Here is an 8,837-nt window from a genome sequence, read left to right on the forward strand (position 1 = left end):
CTGTTTTTTTTTAATGGGCTACTTCCTTGTCTTCTTGTGCATGTATCACAACCATGGTTTCAAATTTCGGTCCCAAAATTTGGATTTCGATCGAGACCGAAACTGAAATCGGATATACCTGAAACGGTACAATATTTCAACAGAAAATTTGGTGGAAATTTCGTCTGAAATTTAAAGGATTTCACCCAAAAATCTCGATTTTTATTAATTATTTAATATTTCCCTAAATTTCTGCCAAAATTTTGCGATAGATAGAATATTCTTCGGCAATCATTAAAAAAATGCAAAGTTTATGCGAAATTGTGAATAAAGGGTAGTGATTTGAAATTTATAAAAAAGGTGTTGTCAAGTGAGAGAAGAAGGCTTTTAGGACAAATATACCCCTCTTACCTCTTTTTTCTCTCCACCTTTTTGCACTTATCCCTATGCACTTATTACCTTCTCACCTTCCACCTTCTTCTTTCTCAAGACTTTTCTAACGTGGAAAACTCCATGGAAGGGTTTTAAAAGTTGCCATTTACAACAGGGTTTGATAATCATGAGGGTTTATTCATGACAAACTGATCGAACGAGTGTTACAAAATGCAAAGAAAATGAATTTTGAGCTTAAAACTGAATTTTGTTGTTTTCCCCATTTTCAAGATAAATCAATTTTCTTTGCATTTTTTAATTCTAAAACATCAAAATCAAGCTTCAATTTATGGTTGCCTGCATGACACTAAGATCACAATGTATATCCTTATTATCCTTCGAATTTTTACTCAATTTGAAAATAAAAGTCTTTGGAACTATCCCTATTCTACTGGCTTCCGCCGGAAGTCCGAACAAAACTTCGGACTTCCGAATGGAAGCCAGTATACATAACCAAAATATTGGTTCCATTCGGAAGTCCGAAGGTTTGTTCGGACTTTCGAACAAACGTTCGGACTTCCGACGGAAGACAATCAAACTTGTAGTTCGGTAATTGTCATATGTTAGTGCATCCTATTGGTATTTTTTTCGTAATTTTAATACTTTGCTTCCATTTTTTCATAATTTTTCATTTAAAACTTAGCACTTCAGCCACAAATCCGTAATGATCATTATTTTTTGCAATTATGCTTTTGCTAGCCACCTTTGCACCCATATTACTTCTGCCAATCTTTGCATCAAAGGATGGGCCACAAGCCAAGAAGTTGCCTCAGCAAAGGTGGCTAGCAAATTCCCATACAAAAAAGGGAAATGTTATCCACACTACTGTATTTTGATGAGGGCACTCCTCATTTAATTAAAAGTACGGTATGGTCCCCCATAGGATGATCCAAAACGTCAATTAGATGGGCCACAGCCTAAATTGGATGTGTCCCAAAAATAATTTTCATAGGTTGATCCTAACCCTCCGATCTATAGAGGGTTAGGACCAACCCTCTAACATTCTAATCATAGGATTAGGATAAACCTACGGAAATGCTTTTTGGGGCACAACCTATTTAGGCTGTGGCCCATCTAATGGACGGTTTGGATCATCCTATGGTGCGGGCCATACCGTACTTTTAATAAAGTGAGGAGTGTCCTCATCAAAATACGGTAGTGCGGATAACATTTCCCAAAAACATCTTAAAAAATACGGCAAAAATTCGGGTGACACGCGGGTCGACCCGGCCCGTACGGGCCCGGTGTGAGAACCACATTTTCTAACCCGGAACCACTAGGAAACCAAATTTTATACCTCGGAACCACTAGGAAACCACATTTTATACCCCGGAACCACTAGGGAACCACATTTTCTATCCCGGGACCACTAGAGAACCACATTTTATACGCCGGAACCACTAGGGAACCACATTTTATACCCCACAACCATTACGGAACCATATTTTATACCTCGGAACCACTATGGAACCACATTTTATACCTCGGAACCACTAGGGAACCACATTTTATGCCTCGGAACCATTAGGGAACCACATTTTCTACCCCGGAACCACTAGGGAAACACATTTTATACCTCGGAACCACTAAGGAACCACATTTTCTACTCCGGAACCACTAGGGAACCACATTTTCTACTCCAAGACCACTAGGGAACCACATTTTCTACCTTGGAACCACTAGGGAACCACATTTTATACCTCGGAACCACTACGGAACCACATTTTATACTCCGGAACCACTACGGAACCACATTTTATACCCTAGAACCACTAGGGAACTACATTTTATACCCCAGAACTACTAGGGAACCATATTTTATACCCCGGAACCATTACAGAACCACATTTTATACGCCGGAAACACTAGGGAACCACATTTTCTACCCCGGAACCACTAGGGAACCACATTTTATACCCCGGAACCACTACGAAACCACATTTTATACCTCGAAACCACTAGGGAACCACATTTTCTACTCCGGAACCATTAGGGAACCACATTTTATACCCCGGAACCACTAGGGAACCACATTTTATACTCCGGAACCACTAGGGAACCACATTTTCTACCCCGGAACCACTAGGGAACCACATTTTATACCTCACAACCACTATGGAACCACATTTTATACCTCGTAACCACTAGGGAACCACATTTTATACCCCGAAACCACTAGGGAACAATATTTTCTACCCCAGAACCACTTGGGAACCACATGGGAACCACATTTTATACGCCGGACCCACTAGGGAACCACATTTCATACCCTAGAACCACTAGGGAACCACATTTTATACCCCTGAACCAGTATAGAACAACATTTTATACTTCGGAACCACTTGGGAACCACATTTTATACGCCGAAACCACTAGGGAACCACATTTCATACCCCGGAACCACTAGGAAACCATATTTTATACCTTTGAACCACTACGGAACCACATTTTATACCTCGAAACCACTAGGGAACCACATTTTATACCCCGGAACCACTAGGGAACCACATTTTATACCCCGCAACCACTACGGAACCACATTTTATACCTCGTAACCACTAGGGAACCACATTTTATACCCTGGAACGACTAGGGAACCACATTTTATACTCCGCAACCATTGCGGAACCACATTTTATACCTCGTAACCACTAGGGAACCACATTTTATACCCTGGAACCACTAGGGAACCACATTTTATACCCTGGAACCACTAGGGAACCACATTTTCAACCCCGGAACCACTTGGGAACCACATTTTATATGCCAGAACCACTAGGGAACCACATTTCATACCCCAGAACCACTAGGGAACCACATTTTATACCCTTGAACCTAGTACGGAACCAAATTTTATACCTCGGAACCACTGGGGAACCACATTTTATACGCCGGAACTAGTACGGAGCGACAATTATACAACAAACATAGAACAACTTGGGTAATTTCTCTATTTTTTTCAACACAAAATAATGAAAATCTTGATAAAATGTTAAAACCCAACAAAACAGAAAACCTTCATAAAATGTTAAAACCCAACAAAATATGAAAACCTTCATAAACTGTTAAACCCTATTCAAGTAGAGGAGCATAGACCTACTTGGAGCTATGTTTATCACCGAAGTTCAAATTTTTTTTAACAAAATACAATGGGATTGGAGCTTCCAAATGATGCCAATGGCTGCACTGGGTGTTTTTCACGTTGGATGGGTGAGGAAGAAGAAAGAAAAACGTGAACATAGGGATTAGAGCATAAAAAATGGTGGGAAAATGAAAGTGGGGGTATATTTGTCCTAAAACTCATTCTCTCTCACCTGACAGCCCTTTTTTTACAAAATTTAAATATCTACCTTTTATTCACAATTTAGCATAAACTTCGCATTTTTTTAATCATTTGCCCAATATTCTTTTATTTGATTTCGTTGGATTTTGGCCGAAATGTCAGTTTCGGTGAGGACCGAAACGCATTATGAAACTGAAATTTGAAACCATGGTCACAAGACAAGGTTTGTCTTTATTTACAAAATGGAACCCCTTCTGTTTTCCTAACAGCACTCCTTAAACAGTGCGGGGGTGTTTATGTAAAAAAAAAGTTCATTAATGCACTGTTGATTTCGTGATAGGGAGTGCTTTTAAGAAGCTCCATTGCACATCTCAGTAATTAGCAATCACATTGAATACATGATGCATCTTTCATGACGGGCTAGTCACATATGGGACTGAGATTCTCTCTCGCCTTCTCTCTCTCACACCCTCTGGGAGACAGGCACGGTTGCTGATGCCCATATAAATCAAAACTAGTTAACAACATAAAAATTTGATTTTATAATTAGACTAATGTCGCCACCGATCTGTTGTCATTGCAAACACCCTCTAATCATCTTAGTTCTAACTCATTCCAATTCAACCAATGCATGTGTGTAGTTGCCAACCCATTGACTCACCTAGTCAACCTTAGAGAGGGATCTCGATTCATCCTCCTCAACACAGTACTGACAACCTCTCACCATTGTCTGCAAGCTGAAAACTTGTCTCTGCACCAACTGCGAAAGAGACTATATGTGTGCGCACACCATTACCCTGGTTTGAACTAGCCATCGAGATCTTAGGAACATTAGTCACCGCATCCCCGACTAGACAATAAAATCTTCCATACTTCTCTTCTTTTATTAGAACCATACAACCGTTTGTGATTTCATTGGCTTCACCTGCAGCCGAATACCCACAACACCTGGGATCCAATCGACCAAGAGACACTAGATTCTTCCATATCTTTAGGGCATACACCTCACCACTCAAAGTATGAACTACTCCATTGAACATCTTGATTTTCACTGTCCTAACTCTCGTGACGTCACATTGTGGACCCCGATCTCGAGAGGACAGTGAGCGAGGGACGCGAGATCCCCCTCTCAATCCTCTGAGACCTCCATAAATGTGAAGGAGAGCTCTGCCAAGGAACTCTCAAAATGATGCCACTCACAGCATGGGTGGCGATACATGTGTATGAGATACCTCTTGATCCGGAGGCAAAAAGCCTCGAAACCAAGACGCACCAAAAATAACTCAGAGTCGCCATCCAGGGGAGCTGGCCCTGGAACCCCATGAAATACTCTGTTGCAACGGATAACCAGAGATGCAAAGGTCCGTGCCTGGTGACGAATGAGGAACATCTGAAGAGCACCCCCAATTCGCCCAAGTACAAGCACTTGGTCTCTTATGCCATTTTTTAATTAACTTTGAAGACTCTTGGGCAAAAATCATGTGAAATAGGAACAATCATCCCCGAGAAAACGTCTATCTAAGCATGCATGACCGGGGATGAGCAAAGAAAATGAACATCCAAATCCTAACTCATCGCATCTAATAAAGCCGTAAACAACCACATGCAGAGCTATAACTAAACAGACAATGGTAGATATAATGAGATAAGGAAAGCAGTAAAGATCTATATCTAGACAGATAATCAAGATAAGACAAATGAATAAACGCTATAGCTAAGCAACCAAAGCAGTAAAGTAATCACACTAACATGCGAACCTACGCGAGAGATAAGGTTAAGAAAATAACAATCAATCTCACGCTAGAAGAACAAACAAACTAGAGTGCATGAGAAATCCAAGATAAACGCACAGCAAGCTAAAAGGTGCAAGAAAAGAAAGAAATCAGAAAATCAACGGCATGCGAGAACCAAAAATGCCAAGGGAAAGAAGATGGAACACACGATAAGCTCAGAGGGCGATTCAAAAAAGAATCAAGCCCAGCGATCCTAATCTGCTGAAGATCGGACAAGTCTCGCGATCGTCATGACCTATCGTTGGGCTCAGCGAGGACAATCCCTGTGAAGGGTCCACTCTACGTCATCGCCCGTCCCAAAACCCGATAAAACATCGGAAAACCGATGAAAACCGTAAAACCACGATCGAAATCGGAAATGGAATGAAAAGGGGACTCCGAGTGACCTGGCGATCATCATCCTTGCCCATTTTTGTTTTTTGTTTTGAAATGTTTGAAAGTATTTATTAAAAAAAAGGTTTGACTGGACTTGGGTGGACCCAAGCTACCTACGTACCCTATGAAAAGGGATCAAGCCAACGTAGTTCGAAACAGCTTTTTCGAAAAATGCTTTTGATGCTTTTGACGATTTTTGTTGTTTTTGGATTTTTACTATTTGATTTTTTATGTGTTTTTGTTTATCCATTTGATGAAAAGGGGTTTTGGCTCAGGGGTTTCCGTCCGTCATAGCCTAAACCCGACGATGTGTTCCTATGATCAAGGGAACCCCGAAACTCGACTAGGATCCCAAGGAACATGAAGAATAATCCCGAAAGAAGATAAGAAAGGAAACCCCTCGAGCCCTGTGAAGACTCTAAGACGGAGAAAATGATAGGAAGGGCAAGGGGTTGGCTCAAGAAACATTCCGTCATCGCTTAAACCCAAACAAATGTTCCCAGAATCGATGGGATCCCGAAATGCAAAGAATATCCCAATGAACGTGTGGAGAATAGACCCAAAACTGCAAAAAAAAAACGGAATAAACCCCTAACCTTGTACGAAACCCTAAGATGGAAGAGGAGACAAGAGGGGAAAGGTTGCCTAAGACCAACATCATAGGAGGTATTTTGGACTGACCATCTAGACTTGATATCTTGTTTTGGCCATGGTAGATAATGGCTTACAATCCGGTTACAGGATAGAGCTGTAGGAGCACATCATTAAGGGCAAGGAGAGGGAGACGCGATTCATGGGCAAGGGTAAATGGGCACTTAAGAATGCCATGCCATGAATAATACAGATTCACAATGATTTACAAATGAGTATCTACTCAAAAGTAAAATTCCCAACAATTAACATTCATCTGAGACAATCTAACGATTGAGATTGAACACATTCATTGAAAGAATCACAAGGCCCAGGGTGATTTAGTACAATCAGGAAGTTTTGGTAATGAGCCGAGGATACAGGGGGGGCTGTGAGTCATATTAAAGTGAGCTTAGGTTTAAGACCCCACAGACCCGAATCCCATATACACCCAACAAGCATAATAAACTGACAAGGGCAATGAGCTTGGAGGATCAATTGTGTTCTTTTCTTTTCAAACGCGTACGCCAATATCCCAAAACAGTAACCCAATGTCAACTTCGAAGCAAAGAAATGAGAATATCTAATTCTCATGATAAGCTTTCAGGGATAACACTGATACAACCAACCTTGTGTAGTTGTTACAATCTATCTTATCCTTTAGTGTTTGAAGAGTTGACAAAAAAAAATGCTATTACAATTCCAAGGAAACCACTCTCACAAGACAATAGAAAGGACAGTTAAGTTCATACCATTTTAAAGTAAAACTGGGCTGATATCATTGCATACACCAAATGGATAAATGAGGACAATTCATAACCGAATCTACAACAAACCTGGTTATATTAATGCGATTTCCGAAGATGAGTACCTAAGGGGAACTTCATTAATTGACAAAACTCAGGAAATTGGATCATAGACATGATCCAAGTTCTTTGCTTATCACATGACCACTCCCCAATCCTGAGATATGAATGGCTGTAAGCAAGTTCCCAACCTCTAATTGCCATAATTTCGATAATTTGACTCGAGCCACCTCGAACCAATCTTGAAAAATCAAAGAAAATGCCAAACCATTGCCACAATAGCTGGATATAACCCTAATTAACAGACACAAACAAAACAAAGGAAGTATAGAGGGCTACCTGGACTTCTGCTCGAAATGGTTTAAAATTGGCTTGCGATGGTTGCCGGAGTCGCAAAGGATGGCAATCGGAACCGGAGAAGTTCAAAGATGAAGGCGACGCTGAGGTGCGGCTACTGGTAGCAATTGAAATGTACTTGGTGTGAAGGATCACGGCGATTTGCAGAGGAAACAAATTCCGGCGGGGCCACCGGAGTTGTGACTGGAATTTGCAATGATAATGGAATAAGGTCTGATGAGGTGGTTGAAAAGGGGTTTTGATGGAATTGCAGAGGTGAGGGAGTGCTCGAAGAAGGTGGGAGTGGTTTACAGAGATGGGTTTTCTCAGAAAAAATGTAGAAAATGAGGTGGGTTTGAGCAATGGTTGTGAGGTTGGAGAAGGAGGTGGAATTGCAGAGGGGAATACCATAATCGATGGTTGCGGGCGGTGACGTAGCGTGGAGGTTAAGATGGTGGGGAAAATGGGTTCGCCGGATTTAATGGAGTGTTTGAGAATGGGGTTTTGAGGTGGAGGATGGGGTTTTGAAGGAGGAGATGATGTGGTGGTCGGCCGGAGCAAATGGTGGCAGGAAGGAGAAGAAGATGGAGTAGGTGGGTGGAGGATTCGCCGGATTTAATGGAGGGTTTGAGAATGGGGTTTTGAAGTGGATGGAAATGAAATGGGTTAGGGTCGGATTCGCAGAGATGAAGGTGGAGATGGAGGTGGGTTTTAAGAAGGGTTTTGATTGAGAAGATGATGAGCGTGGTCGGATTCCGGCAAGGTTCTCGCCGGAATCAATGGGGGATTTGGGGAAGTGGGTTTGGGTTTGGGTTTAATGGTCGGCGGTAATGGAGTGGGGTTTGTGGATGATGGTAGTGGCGGCTAAAATTGCAGAGGTGAGGGTTGCGGTGGAAGAAGGGTTTCGTAGATAGAGATGGGGGAAGAAGGAGAAGGGGGTGATAATTGCTACAGGAAGGGGACGGAACTCCGGTGGAGTCGACGGGGAAGATGACCGGAAGTCCTCCCTTTTTCCCCTTTTTTTTTTCTCTGCCTCTCTCTCTTTCTCCTTCTCCCCTCTGTATTTTTTCCTCCTTTTATGCAAAAATGGTCGAGCCTCCTCTAGAAAATGAAAAAAACCCTCTCGTTCACGAGCTCTCCTCTTGGTTTTATATTCAATTTTTTTTTTTTTAATCTAATCCCCACCCTCCATTTGGTATCTTA

Source organism: Tasmannia lanceolata, unplaced genomic scaffold, assembly GCF_043159265.1.
Source record: "Tasmannia lanceolata isolate RefF3 unplaced genomic scaffold, GAP_Taslan_0.1 ptg000006l, whole genome shotgun sequence".
Taxonomy (NCBI): Eukaryota; Viridiplantae; Streptophyta; class Magnoliopsida; order Canellales; family Winteraceae; genus Tasmannia; species Tasmannia lanceolata.